We start from the raw sequence: 16,973 nt of genomic DNA on the forward strand, positions 1-16,973 counted from the left end.
CGAGATCTTCCCTCGTTGTGTGTAAACATGTAATTTAGTAAAATCTTTGGAGAGTGCACAAGTGCCGTGAAACGCGTGCGTGTTTTTTGATTTTTAAAGATGGCTAAATGGTCGGAAGATACAACTATCAAATTTGTGTCTCAATATGTTGTTCACGAATGTTTGTGGAACGTTAAAAACAATTTATACTAAAACAAACAGGCTAGGCATTCGGCATACACTGCCTTAAAAGAAGTTTATTTATTTCGAATAAAATCTCGTCTTCTATTTGTTCCATAACTACAGTTAGTATTTTGCGTAGAATGGAGCGTATTTGCCGACGTCGTTGCGCGTTCATTGTGGCGCTGTAATGATACTCTACTGGAAGAAATGTAAACGTTCACTCGCAACGCACTAGAGCACTAAAGAACTTGCCTTTCAACTTGTACTAAAATACTCTCCTAAACACTAAGATAATGTAAATCGGCCCTAACGCAGAATTCGTACTTTTGAGTTCAAAGAGCTCAAAAACAAAATAAGTGAAATGTTGAGCGTTTAGGTATGGAGTTAGCGGGAAGTTGCAGAGATGGCCTTTAGGGTCAACCATTTTCCTAAAATTTTTTTCAATCAGAAAAAAATTGCGTGATATTTGCCGAGACCCCCTCTCTCTCCAACGTGAGATTAAGTGAGATTTGGCTTGACCCCCTCCCCCCCTTAAACACCTCACGTAATTTATGGACGCCCCCTAACATATGAGATTTATTCTCTAAAATAATAGTAGAAATGAGCAGTGTTGGCCTAGTGGCTTCAGCGTACGACTCTCATCCTCAGGGATGAGACCTCGGGGTCGTAGGTTCTTTCTTTCTATGTGCGCATTAACCATTCGCTCCTAGGGTGAAAGAAAACATCGTGAGGAAACTGACATGTCTTAGACCCAAAAAGTCGACGGCGTGTGTCAGGCACTGGAGGCTGATCCTACTTGCCTATTAGATTTAAAAATGATCATGAAACTGATTCAGAAATCTGAGGCCCAGACCTAAAGAGGTTGTAGGGCCACTGAATTTTTTTAAAAGTACAAGTATGTATAAAGAAAAGTTATTAATGAAGCTCTGTCGTATAGAGAACAATGTGATTTGAGTTGTTATACCTATCCCATTGACCTTTAAACATGGCTCGATTAGAATCGAGTGCCTTATTATTCATTAGAGTTAATCGATGTTTTATTATGTAACTATTCGGACGAGACGTGCCTCAACAAACAAGGCCGCAAGTGAACATTGACCGTGAAGTACGTACAAAAAAATGATTTAGCTGTTTCCGCAATTCTAGCGAATACTGATTTTGCCACCAAATACTAGAGGTCGTCTAGTTAGATTTTTAACTTAATAAATTATGCATAGGTATAATAATTTGCAATTTATATGTGAGACACGATGCGAAAAATAGCCAACTCATATTTACAAATATTCACACTTACTACGAGGGCTCGCAAAAGCTTTTCCCGCCTTTTTTTTAATGGAATCTCGTTTCCGCCATGGTGGAGATGATTTTATATGGAGCTGATAATAACAGCTTCATTTAATTGATTTGAATTCCCAAATTGCCTCAAAATCATCTAATCAAAGTCATAAAATCTGATATATCCAAGAGGCTGATTGCAGATGGGTGAAGGTACAAATATGAATTGTATTTTAAAAATAAAACAATTGCATGGTTTTAACTAGTTGTCTCTTTTGGTCAAAGCATCAACACAATATGTCAGAAAGAGACGAAAGAGTACTGTAGCAATTGGACTGGTTTACGAATGAAAGGGTTAATTATCCATTATATTTTTAGGTCCGCTACTACTACTACTAACTGAAACCGTTGCTTAGTTTGATGGTCTATGGCTGGTGGCCGAAGATTTTCGCACCTTATAAAGACTAGTATTTTTTAATTAATTTTTTTATCAAACACGTAAGCTGTTCTTTGCTGTTTTATTTTAAATCCATTGCCATATTAAAAATTGTACAGATGATATAAATTTCGGTATTTATCATTAATTAATGTTTTAAGGTCCTCAAACTTAAGGCAAACCTCTCTTTTCCGGTATAAGTTAAAAATAGCGTCTTACATATATGGAATAAAAGTTAATAATAGAATGAAATCCGGAAATGCAAAAAAAATATCTTTATTCAATAATGTTGTATTACGTTTAAGGACAGTAATTTAAAAAGTTTATTTAATGGCCTACAAAATTTTAATTTCCTATTCTTCGCAAGCGATTTAATTCCACATTGTTGGCCTCCAATATTTAAGATTTCGTATTTTGATTTTATTTCAGACGGAAATGATGTAACACTTGTCTAGTAGCTTTATGAAGGTATCTCAAATCAAACCCTTACTCGGAATGGCCCAGTCGAAAGAAAAAGAGAGATCGCCCACCAGAAACTTGGGAAGATGGAATAAACGGGATAGCATAGGATTGGAAAATTGTGGCGAGGAATAGAGGCAAGTGGAAGAATTTGGAGGTCTTCAGTGAACTCTTCACTCGGTCGGAGATCCGGTACTAGTGTAAAACATAATGACATGGACTTAATATAATTTAATGTAGTACTCGTACTCGAATAAAGGCTATTTTTTCTTCGTTTTTTAAATTATCTTAAATTTAAATAAATAAAATAAAAATGTTATTTACTGGAATAGTTTTCAGAAGAACAATATAGAGAATATACTTTTAATGTTATTATCATATATATTGACATTTTAAGAAAATTTAATGATCTTGACGATTGTCTTTTTAACAAGAGTAGGTACCTGTATTCTTGAATCTTATTAAAAAGGAATTTATCTTTTTTTATTAATATTTTCTTTGGTTCAGGGCCTTATTGTTACTCTGTAAACTCTCATGCGTTTGATGAAATTGTTATCACTTCCTGATTATATTTCCTTTTTTTACTATAAAAGGGATTTTTAATTCAATTAGATATAAAATAAAATCTATACTAACAAAATAAATAAAATATATATTAAAAGGAGTCCCTGTAGGCAAGGTTCCGAACATACTGGCAGCGTTCCCCCTTTGAAAAGCTAGACTAATTCTTTGTCCGAGGTAGCTGCCAGCTCTTCGGTCTCCTGTGATGTCGACTAACCTTTTTGCTATTTCCTTAAAAAGCCTTATAGCGCTAGGACCCCACGGACTAAGGGTCTCGATATTATATACTTGAAGTGGGTGTAATTGAAAAATAGACACACATGGGTAACCATTATGAATTAATATTCAATGAAGTAAGTCCGCACGTAATAACGTCTATTATACAATTTTGATTTGCCCTAAGCATGAGTAGTTATCCTATTTAACTTGTAGACTTGAAGACATTATATGATTGACTTATTTGACTTATTATACAGAAAATACAGAATTGTAATTGAACTCGATTGACCAGCGCTGTGGAACATTCTGCTCCTCAGCATAATGCTGAGCCAGGGCCAATTGCAACCGCATTACACACTTAAAACGTACCGAATGGGAAAACGGATTTTTTTATTTTCTTTTGTTTTTGATATCTCTCATTTGATTATTGTTATTTATGTGTTTCTGTTTTGTAAGTAATAAATGTTGTATATGTCTATTTACTGACTCGTAACTATGAAGTCTCTATCCCAGTGTTGCCAACGCCCACGATCCACAGGGGCACAATTTGATTGTTAAGGCTATTCGAAAGTTTATTAAAATTATTAGGAATTTGAAGTTTTTCTTTATGTTTTAAAAAATTTACTTACTGTGTTTCGTTAAAAATTTCATAGTAATTTCTCCCGAATTTTAGAACCTAAGTCTAAAAAACGGTTTAAAAGACGGAAACACTGTTCTATACCATTTGACAGTGTTTTTTTTAAATAAATTATACAAGTACTGGATTAGTAAAACACAAAAACATGAAGAGATGAAAAATACATGAATTATATTTACATAAATTATGATTACGTTTATCGCCAGACAGGACTACATAAAAATAGAAAAAAAAATATTTGGACGAAGAAAAAATGTAGCTCATAGGGTTTTTTAATTTTTTAGACGGACACATATAAAATTTACATAATTTGAATTCTAAAAAATGTTCAATTATGTAAATAATGTATGTTCACTTATTTAAACATTTTATATACCATTCGTTTTACCTTGAATAATATTTGGCATATTTATTGTACAACACGCATAACATTTGAATACGGTAATATAATTAATAATGATCGGGAAGGAAATTTATGTAAATAAATTTAAATATATACCTTTAAGTATATATATTTAAATATAAACTTAATATATTGAAAACGGGGCATTATTGTGAATCATTTTTTTTTAAATAATTATAACGTTTTGAACTGCCTTAATAGCGTGTAGCCTGTGCCGTGGCGAATTTGAGTTTGTCGCCAGACGCATGATAGAATTAAAAAAAAGTTATGCCCATGCCCCAATTGCCTCACTTCTAGACAAAGGACATCATAACCAAGGATTAATGTATGAAGTAGTGCAATGAGTAGGCGCCAACGTTCTTCGCAGATTAATATTAATCATTTTCGTTAATTGAAGCGAACTCGGTTGGCAGACACTTGAATTTCGAACATTCAAACTTTAACCGCTTTGTTCCAAATTCAAAAATTCAAGTTCGCACACTGTGCTGTTACGAGAATTAGATAACGCATTTTATGATGTCCTAGTCATCTCAGTATGTAACTTTGATTATATAGACATAGACATATACATAGACATATATCATCTGTATACATAAAAATCTCACTTATACATATAAATAAAAGGGTGCGTGTACTTATGTACGCGCGTAAGAAGTTATACTTCTTTGGCATTATTAAAAATAGTTTTTGATGCATGCAAATTATTAATTACAATTAAATAATCAAAGACTGGAATAGGAGTCATTATAGTCAATAAAGTTCAGTTTACATTACATTTACAATTTAATAAATAAATATTTATTATTATTCTCTTACATTAAGTGTAACATAAATTCTATTATTATTCGAATGTTGTTTTTAAATTATGTCCAATGCCGTAGCATCTTCCGTGGGCAACTTCATTCTGTTGATTTTGTGTCACGGTGCGCGCGCATCGTAAAATTTCACTCTCATCAATTTTTCATAACGCGCCTAAAGAAGTATAACTTCAAAAATATACTATTTTATAAAGTTTTCCCGACGTTCCGTGCTGCTTGCTTGCTTCTCGAGGTATTTTCATATTGTATGATAACGAATCAGTTCTTTTGCTTCATTTTTCTATGATGGCACAATACCTTTTATCTAGGCTGAGTTAATAAGAAAACGTATTCTTCTTGGACACTTAACATTGAAGAGTTCCTCAGACTGCGGAGTAATGCAGTACTAAAGTCAATTATATGTACGACTGTTGTTTCCTAGTTATAGGTATTTTTGAGGTATTAGACTTTGGTTTATACGTATTCTAATAAAACTAACTTAACGTAAATTTATTACCTTTTTTTGCACCAGTGAACAGTTTCTTGTGAACTTCTTCGAAGGACTCGAAACGGGCAGCTATGTAAACAATATTTCGCGATTCACGTCGACGACACCAACATAGAGAATCTTTGTATAGAAACTGTAAGATTAAAAATACGCCGTATGTACCACCAATGTACCTTATTTGGTATTCGCATGTCTTTAACTGAGTATTGTAATGAAACGAGGCTCTTCAGAACACGTCTATTTAATATAAGTGTTGGTACAATATGTACATTAAAACATCGTTACATTTATATTAATCATATAGGCACAGTATCGATAAATTGATTGTCTATGGGTAGATGGTCCCGGTAAAAGTAAAAAATGGTTGTCCTCACTCAAGCGTCAAGGTCTGGGGTAAGGAAGTGAACAGACAATGCAGTTTTGCAATACACGAAACGAGGAAGTACACAGTTATCATGTTATCAACGTTGAGTTTCACGTCACAAGCTTATTAATCTTCTAGTTTTAAAATTCAGTGGATTCGTCTATAAAAAGTTTATTGTTGCCATCGAAATACACGGGCTCTATTGAGACTGGTTGTTTAGTCATATTACAGATACGTCAGACTCGATCGGAGAGTAGAGAGCAGATCAAGAGAGCAGGCGCAGGAATCACACTTCCTAACTTCTCGAACTAGTAGTAATGGGGTCAAAAAACAATGTCTGAAAAGAGGAATTTCAGACGCACGTGTTTTGGCCTTAACTCACCGATATACAAACACACAAAGTAGGTGGTCCACTTATGAACGTCAACAGAATTTTAATATTTTTGAAGTTTTACTTCTTTAGGCGCGTTATGAAAAATTGATGAGAGTGAAATTTTACGATGCGCGCGCACCGTGACACAATATTAAGTAAGAATGAAGTTGCCCACCGAAGATGCTACGGCATTAGACAATTTAAAAAACAATATTCGAATAATAATAGAATTTATGTTACACTTAATGTAAGAGAATAATAATAAATATTTATTTATTTAATTTTTCAAATGTAAACTGAACTTTATTGACTATAATGACTCCTTTTCCAGTCTTTGATTATTTAATTGTAATTAATTATTTGCATGCAATCAAAAACTATTTTTAATAATGCCAAAGAAGTATATCTTCTTACGCGCGTACATAAGTACACGCACTCAAGGGAGTTCCAAGTTCGCAAGTCAAGGAAGTAGAGCGGACAAGAAACTCTACGCCACTCTTTTTAATCGTACAAATTTAAGTCATACAAATTGTTCGAACTGGAGCAAATCAATCCCCTTGGGATCATTTAAATAATCGTCAAATTTATATAAAGCTTTATTGATTAATTTACGTTTAACGAGAGTTTTAAATTTATTCAGTGAAAATTCTCTAATTTCGCTTGGGATTTTGTTGTAAAAACGAATACAATTTCCATATAACGAGTGGTTTATCTTCTGGAGCCTGGATATCTATAGTTGCTCCCCTCACACTTTAAAAAAAAATTGTTTTATACTACACTACTACCTACTATATATGTATATATATTGGAACTTCAAAAATAACATGCATGTTAAGCATATATGTACTTTTTATTTTTGCGTAATATATTTTACATAATTAAAAGAAACTGATATTAAAAATTAAGAAATCTAAAATTACATACTAAATTTATAATTTTAATAAAAAAAGTATCATTTGGTCGTAGGATTTCAGTTTATCAGGTTTATTATCTTTATCTTATAATCTTATCCTAATGTTTCTTATTCTCTAGCTACTTTATGTCATAATAAAAATATATTACTCAGTAAAATTTAATTTATTTGCTAAGTAATTTGGATATAATTTTATTTATAAAAAAAACTATTATTAGAATCTTATAATTTTACAGTATTATTATCATAGGTAATGTAATAATAGATAAGCCGAACTGATAACACGATGTAATTAAAAATTTAAATGCTTTAGTATCAAAATGCATTTTTGTGATCAATGTCTGCCCAGAGTGTCTTATCAAAAATGTATCAAACTGACTGTGAATGGAATTCTTTATATAATATCTTGTGTAAAGAACAAATTAGACACATGTCTGACGAACTTTTTCTCTATGAATTTTGATATTTTTGACGCTGCTCAAAAAATTAAATGTTAAAGTTGAAGAAGTTTTGAGAATTTTAAATACCTAAAATCCTTTTTAATCAACATCACACTAGAAATATTAAGGGCTCTTACCTACAGACTATTATTAATATTAAGGCGTGACAATTGACGTGTCTATCCGTTGCTAGGCAACCACAATTCAGTTGTTTTTCTATACAACGATTAAGGAAACGGCGCAGGAAAGTTTATACGTCAATTAAAATTGAAGTCTGTTGTGAAAAATTAATTTTCTTAGGCTTACATACATTAGGCTTACATACATTAATTTAGACTACTATATAATATATTTCATTTATTTTGAATCGAATTTTGTATGCACATTTATTTAGAAATATTCCCTTGTCAAAAAACTTAAATAACAATTTAGGCATCAACTTCTTACACCATACATCAAATGACTAAGCTCAAATCAAGCGTAACAAAAAAAGTTCGACGCCGTAGAATCAGACTTTCGTAATAGCCAACTGTAACGGAAGGCGGCAATATAGACCAAACGATTTTGTTGACATTGAAAATGCACGAAAAGCGTGGCAGTAGTTGAAAATTTTGGGGTGAGGCACCCATCGATCCCCGTGGAAATGAGGACACCCGCCGACCTTGGTAATACACGAACGATTCCGAAGTCTACCGAAAAGAGCCGAAAGGTTTCATTCATATCCAACACATCTGATTTTCAACAGCGGGCTTTCCAAGTAAATTACGACCTGTTTTTTTTACTGAAAGTATGAGCAGTGTTAGCCTGACATATACATGCCTCTACTCCCAGAGATCGTGCAATCGCAGCCTTTGATTTTCAAATACTTTTTAACATTCTGAGCTTTCAATACAAATAATTAGAATGATTTTAAAATGCGTGCAGTGTTGGGCGAGTCAAAGCTTGACTAATAAACTTTTGTTTCTAGGTGAAGCAAAATCTCCCTCAATAAGGGAAACATTCTGAGAACATAAGCATCCGCAGATAAATTCCTAACATATCTTCCTTTTTCCCTCCGTCTAAGTCTCGGAAATCATATAAATATGAACTAGATTTAATAATTTGTTTGCCAAAGAAGTTTTACTTCTGACATGTGTACTTTGTACGCGCGCACTTTTTTTAATTGCATACGCATAGTTCGCGAATTTTCGCTCTTCAAACAAATATAATTGCTCTATTTATTATAATTTATTGTTATTTGTAACTCTATTGACTCTGTAGTCAAACAATGAAAGTAATTACCGTAACACCTTGAAAGGTACGCTTGTTAAGACAATGCGGGGTCGCGTTATCATATTGTCAACATTTGTGTTGCATTCTGTTAACTTCAGAATTTTCTGCAACCCTGGTAAAACTTATAATTTATGATATTTGATATTAAATGATTTAACATTTAAATGATTACATTAATTATTCTTTTCAATGAGATCCATATATCTAACAATATATTTCTACGACTTGGTATCTCTAAAACAGCCATGTTAGTACGTACGTCATTTCCTCCGCGCCATCCCGTACAAAGTTTACCTCAAGAAAAAACAATTGCTCCACAGATCTTCTCAAAACTCAACTATAATAAACCTAGTCATTAATTATTTAAAAAGTAAAATAATGTTTTTAAGCAGTGTTAAAGATTGTGTTCATTACTTTTCGTTTTGAAATTACGTCTTAGTTATATAGTGATAAGATACATTTTACAATGAACAAAAAAAATTCAAAATTTAGCGCTGCGCACAGAAAATATCACACAAAAAATTGCTCCGGAAGCGACTTGACATGACGTCACTTTCGAATTATGTAATCAAACACGTGTCGACTTAACACATTATCGTTATCATGCTAAATAAATATTACGAATTCACGAATGTTATCATTGAATTTTTACTTTATTTGCAGGTACATATGTCGATTATATCGCGTTTACATCCATTAAGTTTAATATTTTTTTTGCGTGTATGCTAAGATATATGTGCATTGCGAAGACGCTAAGGTTATCAATACTGATAAGCCCTCATCCATCATGCCTCAACGTGCGGAAGATTTCGAAATTACAATCTATCACAATAAGTGTGCGTCAGAATTATAGAAGCACATTGTCAGACCTTTTTACATCTTGTGAAAGCATAAATGTCTTTTCTATCAAACTGTTTTGCCGGCGAATCTACTAACGAAATGGTTGTCTATACTCTATGGTAGCTTGCCTTGTATGGCTGTTCTTCTCCCTTTATTTCTTCACATAACAAAATCAACTTTTGTCTATGTTTTTGTTTTCGAACGACATGTAGCCACTAAGAAGGTTCTACATTCGAATAACCACTGACCAAAGCTTTTTACAAAGATATTGTAATATTTATTTACACACATACAGAATATACAATTTTCTTAACCTACATAGTGATAATAATAAAAAATAAAAAATAGAAAATAACAAGTTTAAAAAGTTTGATTCCTGTGGCAGTGTACCATTTTATAGTTATAATTGTTTTTTTTTCTATACGCATTTAAAAAACATTTAAGATGTTTATTTACATTTACTGATTATTTAATTTTTGATAACACTTGTTAGATTATTCGTGTACATACGAATAATGTATATGTATGTGTATGCGTGCAAATTAATTAGACGTAAGAACGAATTATAATGAGAACGAACAATATGGAAGATAAAAGTGTGGATATGCTTACTCTCAGGTCGTGAGTTCAAAGCCCGACTGTACCAATGGATTTTTATCTACATACGCAATTAGCACTTGCTCGTACAGTGAAGGCATCGTTATAAAAGATAAAAGTTAAAAAACACGTTTTAACAAGTTTTAAAACTGAGAATCTATACAAAAAAAATCGCGGTGTAGATAGAAAATTAATAGTTAAATAGAACAGATGTTTTAAAAATCATTTGACGCATTAGCGGAAAGTTTTTTTTTTCAAATTCCTACGACAAAATATACCAGGGCCGCAGAACTTCCTGAAGATATAGAATTTCAACACGAAATTTGATCAGGACTTCTATACCTTGTTTCTTAAGTAAAACCCAGAGCTATCGTTTTACGCTTAGATTCAACTATATAAGCGCGTGACGATTAAAACTACTTAGTATAAATTAATTTGACAATCGATGTGAACTCTGTGATATAGTACCTCCCGCTGTTACGCAATAACTCGTGACTCTTATTTCAAGTGGCTTATATGTAAATAAGTAACAAGTCCTAACAGCTGCTCAAATAAAAGTGTACCCTATATCGGTAACGTAAGGTCGTATCTCGTGTATCACTAATCATTAACGCTTCCTTATCTGAAGTGAATACAAAGATGCCTTTCCTGCACTTTTTGTGTAGTAGCAAATTATCGTATTAACAATAGCTAAACTTTATTGGTATTGATTATAAGATCTAACGTGAATATAATAGATGAAACCCTTTAGAAGTGAATTTATAATGCGTATATTCGAACAACCAGCCATTTTTAAATAAAGAATTCATTAATTCATTATTAATCTTGAAATACAACATGGAACCTACACGGCTGGCAATAAACCGAACAATAATGTCGATAAAAAAGAAAACAGTTGAGCGCGAACATCTTCGAGGGTTGCACACACGTGCATTAATTAATCTACACACCCACACAAGTAAATTGTAAGTGATCGCAGAGAATAAAACCACAGAATAAAATATGTGACCGTTAATGAACAAATAAATTCGAAATTTAAATGTGACAATATTTTTTTAAATCTATGTTCTATTGTTTTTTAATTTTCAGTTTTATGAAACATTCGAACAAGATTCAAATAAGACGTTTTTATCAACGTATGTATTATTATTTTACTTAAAAATAAACTGAGATTATTATTTTTAATATAAAACTGTTAAATTGCGTATTACAAATAAATTATACAAATGGACGAAATTTTTTATAATACATCAACGCTTAAGACAAAAAAAATCTATCTGCTCATTGTCTCTCCATATGCGATTAAACTAATAGTTATTTTGTAATTATATAAGACTTAATTTATTTAAGTGTTTTTTTTAATAATAATAGTCAGCTTGAAGGATAATTATTGCAAAAACATATTTACAAATTTATTCCGATTCCGACATCGAAGAAAGAAAAACATAGCAAAAGTAATATATTAATATAATAAACCAATGCAGTTGTAGGGCAGGTCATGGCTGGATGCGTAAGCACAAACGGATGTGCATACGATAACTATTATCATAATTTCTACTTGGTTAATTATTTGCAGTACAATTATTTGCAATGAATAATAATGTGAATTGAATTATTCGATTTTAACTTTTTTAATTAACAACTTCTGAATTTAATTCACTCTTAAATTAAAGCCACGTAAATATTTTATATATTTTTATAACAGTTTATATTCGTTGTTGAAATATTAAATTGTACAAATAATTGCATACATTATTATAATATCGGACTGGCACCAGTAGCTATTTGTCTGTTGATTGGCATGTCCTTCGATAGTATAGACTTGTCTGGCTCCCGCACGGCGAGTACTAGGCAAGAAGCGGATCGAGGCAATATCACGTTACGCGGTGGCTGTTGACACCAGCAGCGCCTGATTAATATTTATGATACGACTGAGCATCTCGCATGGCCGGTTTGCGCGATGCGAATTATACCCGTCCCTCTCACGCCTACGTTATCTTATGTACGCAGACAAAGATGGTGATGCTAATGTGCCAAGTGCTACATTCAAACGTGTGTGAGTAAGTGCGAATGAGAATCCCTAATCTTCATAATTTTACGAAGTTTTGTTTTTGCCGCCAGTTTTTTGTTTTCAAGCGAGTCTTGGAGGACGTCTTAAACTATCGTATATTAGAATAAATTTCCCATTACCGAGATAATTTGTGTTTGTGCGATGTTTTTTAATTGTGCTTATGTCCAAAAGACCTAGTGACCATTATTAAAAATACAACGAGAGATACAAGTATGTGGAACGACAAGGGCCGAGAGCTCGAACCTGCCCATATCGAGGTAACCCAGCCGGACACACGACTGACATATAATAAATCCACAACCTACACTCCTAGGAGCGTATAAGTAATGAGTATGTGCAATCGCCGGCCGTAAACATGCAATCAAAAGGAAAATAACAGAACCTACGCTTTGTTCTACTAAGATTTGCGTATTCAATTCACAGAAATTTCGCATTATGTTGGGATTCTGGAACAATGACGGGTATGTTCATTACAATTACTCATTGAACATTATTAGTCATTTAAATACAGTCGTTAGTCTTTAATTGAAGCGCGACCAACAGCTCCCGTATTATAGTAGATAATTTTGTCAACTGTGCAGTCAGAATAAATTTGAATTCTAATTAGTATTTTTATTTGTCAAAGTACTAATCGGAGTAATTAAGAATTGCAATGAATATTAATTATCTGTATTCCGATTGCTGTCCCTTGTTTGATTATTTTCAGAGTGTGCCTCCAGCGCCGGCCGGTATTCGCGGCACTGCGCTCCAAGGTCACGTTATCGTGCTGACGACAACCAGCCCGACCGGCCGACTTTATTGTATCGTTGGAACAAATGACTGCAGCAGCATACTACAAATTATTTCATTACATATCGTACAATAGCACGGCTAAACTACACGATCGTCTTACAGGAACTCGGCAATCTTGACCGTCGCAGTCTATTACGTACGATTGTGAGACTTGTCCGCACTACATCCAATACTGCAATATCGTCTCAAATCAAATTAGCGGAGTGTTTACATTTTATAAATAGAGCGCGTTCACGTGGCGCCTATTGGGAGATAAGAGTCCGCCGACTTTATAGTTATCACTCACCGTGAGCTGTTAACATCCTCCGCGATGGGCAACTGGTTTTCGTCGTCACACTGTCACTCGAGCGAAAACTAAAGCACTCACAAACGGCGCACTAAGTTGAGCGGCACACGCGAGGACTGCACAGCGCGACACCCACGACTAGAATGCGGGCGAGACGAGCGCGGGGCGTGGGGGGCAGGGGCTGAGAGCGAAACACAACTCGAGCAAAGGCGCGACGGAGACAGAACTGCGGCCGGCCGCGAGACCGTTCGCTGCTATTGGTCGGTGGGCGCGTGACGTCACAGCCTGCGGCCAATGGCCGTGAGATAAGTAGTTCGCGCGACAATCGCTAGAGGCGCCAGCGTCGAGGAAGTCGCCCGCCCTACAAAGCTCTCTTCAGCTTGGGCGTGTGCTTGCGGGCAGAAAATGACGACAAATTTCCCCGTATTAAATATGCATGATACCTTTTTTTCAACGTAAATGCGATTAAGTGATTACTAGGATTTATTTGTTGATTTAGAGGAAGATATTTTATGACACTATTCAACTTATTGGGCATTTGCCAGTCGAGGTTATTATACCTATGGCGTAGATAAACAGTGCAATTAATCACTGTTGAAAGAGAATCGAATGGTGTCAACGAGACATTATTTACTGCACTGACTTCACTCCTGTCTTCATTGAACAATATAATGTCTTTCTATGTGTTGGTATTGCAGAAGTACCAAATAAATATGACACCTAATAGTCGACGTGATTAGAAGGCTGTAAACAAAATCCTTAGTACGCCCGAGGGGGCAACAGCTGTCTCCAGGCCTCAACTTCCAACCATTAAACACCCACGTCGGATTTCATAACAATCACATCGATCTGTACTAAATAGAACCCTATTGCTTACAAATTAAAGACGGTTTTCGCAGTTCACACGCGTCCAATCACTTTTTCAAGATTGCCTTCGAACGCGATTTTAAGTTGGAGTTGAAGCTGAAATTCTTCGTTTTACATAAATTAAGGTGACACGTTTTAACACCTGTGTTTATTATAAATTATTTAGTGTTCATTTTTATTAGTAATCATAACAATCAAGTATACAGTATTTACATTTTTTAAACCTATAAAGTAATAATATAAATAATTTAAAATTAATAAAAAAAATTAAAACAAATTAAAATGTTTGGTCACTGGCAGTGTACCTTTAACGCTGGCAGCATTTCCTCGATGTATTGCGATACTTATTCGTTGAGCGAGGAAAGCACCAGCTCAGGGGTCACCGGTACTATCTACCAGGCCTATTATTTATTACAAATTATTTAGTGGTAATTTTAACTATGCGGTCAAACCAATTCGATTTGATACACATATATATATAAGTGAATTTCCTTTTTTTTCTTGTGTTTCTTTTCATAGTTTCGGAGGCCACTGTCTTTCTCTCTGTCTTAGACATAGAAAGACAAATTGTATAGTTTGGACTACGTTAATACCAAGACAAATGTATAGATTTACGGAAAAATATATCTAGGAGACAAAACGTTAAAACGAGACCAAATTTGGTGCCTATTATAATTAGCGTTTCGTATTTTTTGTCATAAATTCTTTGATTCTTTAGTTAGAGACTCTTATGGTACGAAAGTATATTAAACATATTTTATTATTGAAATAATAAATTGAAAAAGAGCAGAGTTTGCCTAGTAGCCTAGGATTAAGCTAGCATTACTGGTCGTACATTCGATTAAACGCACCAATACATTATTCTTTCTTGTGTGCATCAAATACGATGAAGGAAAACATGGTAAGGAAACTAATATATCTATCGGGGCTCGCGGATCTTTTGCCGCCCTTTCAGAGAATGGTAGGCCCTTTTCTTGAAAAGCCCTAAGTCGTATCGGTTTGGAAATACTTCTATTTTTCTTTCAGATGTCCGTATTGTCCAGGATTCAGCGCTATAAAGGAACACTAATTAGTTTTTACTTTTGCTATTAAAGTATATATAGGTGTAATAATATCGAACAAAAAGTCGTTTAGCTTAGGTCTGGATATCCATAGTTGCTTCCACACAATCAATTTACTAAAGGTGAATTGATTTCAAAGTAATATAATAAAGATTTTTATAGTTTATGAATCGATGTATTGCTTTTTCATCTTGTGATTGCCTATAAGTGCTTGTCACATTAAATCATCATACAAGATTTTTCTTAAGTAACAACATAATATCAGTGTGCAAGCTTTTGCTAGAGAGCTTTAAAAGTTTAAGAAACATTCTGATTAACTAAACGTCACTAACCTACCCGTTAAAAACCGCTTACAAATGAATTTAAATATTAACTAACACTTATGAAAGTATAAGATTTGTTATTACTTATTTTTATATTAAGAGGAAGCTAACATTCTACGGATTTTTTCTTGTGTGTATATTTAATTTGTTTCTTAAATCGCGTGGGTGAATGACAAGTTCATACAATAATCTCGTTTTCACTTGTCATGTTAGTAATGCGGTGTGTAATTGTAACGCCTGAAAATAACATTATTTTAATACTATTGTATTTGTTCTATCTAGCCTAGTTTTGTCCTTCAGTCACTTTTTTAACTCCAGCTAATGTAAAGATTTAGTTTCTGTGTTTATTTTTACTTGCAGACATGGTGAAGAAAATCATGAGGAATCTTACATGTAAAGAAAACTAGAGAATTACAATCCTTTATTCAAAACAAATAGTTATGATAACAAATTTAATTCAGTTAAAACGCAACTGAGTAACTGGTGTTTTCATAATAGGCAATTGCCAAGTACTCGTAAGTGCGTTGCCGGCCTTTTTTGATGAACCATTAAGACTTAATTATAGCCATGTCGACCTTATGTATCCAGTTTTGGTAATTTAATTGTTACAAATTTAAATTTTAAACAATAAATGATTAATTTGTACTAGCATAGCAACATAGACAACACAATCAAGAAATAATTTCTGAACATAGACAATGCTGAGTGCATCTATTGTTTATTTTATTTTACTTAATTTTAATGGGTCTTTATATTTTAAAGCCTGACCAAAAAGTAGTCGACTACAGAGCCACTGATTCCACATAGATTCGAAAATAATTCGATGCGAAATTTTACTTTATTTTTTGAAGTGAAACTTCTTTATCGGTGTTGGAAAAAAATTTAGTGTAACATTTTTTCGTTACGCGTCACATTTTTCCGTTACGCGCCATCTTTTGAAGTGAAACTTCTTTATCGACGTATGGGAGAAATTTTGTAGCAGGTTACGCGCCATGTTGCTTTTTGAAGTCAAACTTCTTTATCGGCGTTGGAAAAAATTTTACACACATTTGTCACATTTTTCGGTTACGCGCCATCTTTTTCTTGTCCCTACCATGGTTGATCCGAAGAGATTCGAAGCCATTAGTAACAAAAATATATAATAACGATAACAATGATAGTAATACTAATAATTCTATTACAATTAATGAAATTCTGTAATAATCTTAGTACTACATAGTAGTAGGTACAGTAATAAGTTAAAATGAAATAATTGTATTTGTATTCATGTCTATGATAATAAAAGCCTTTTGTTAAACTTTATCAAATTTAACTTTA

General features: G+C 33.4%; 1 protein-coding gene across 6 annotated transcripts in view; it reads right to left on the minus strand.

Moving 5' to 3' along the window:
- The window catches only part of LOC125059497 (myocyte-specific enhancer factor 2), a 62,196-nt gene extending 48,587 nt beyond the window's left edge, over positions 1–13,609 (minus strand). For 2 of the 6 annotated variants that reach the window (XM_047663930.1, XM_047663928.1), the window contains exon 1: positions 13,406–13,609. The gene's annotated coding sequence lies outside the window, so the exon portion shown is untranslated. The remainder of the gene's footprint in view (positions 1–13,405) is intronic. The other 4 variants (XM_047663929.1, XM_047663927.1, XM_047663931.1 and 1 more) reach the window with 2 other exon arrangements.
- Between the last annotated feature and the right edge of the window lie 3,364 nt (positions 13,610–16,973).

The sequence above is a fragment of the Pieris napi genome, chromosome 20 (genome assembly GCF_905475465.1).
Source record: "Pieris napi chromosome 20, ilPieNapi1.2, whole genome shotgun sequence".
In the NCBI taxonomy this organism is placed as follows: domain Eukaryota; kingdom Metazoa; phylum Arthropoda; class Insecta; order Lepidoptera; family Pieridae; genus Pieris; species Pieris napi.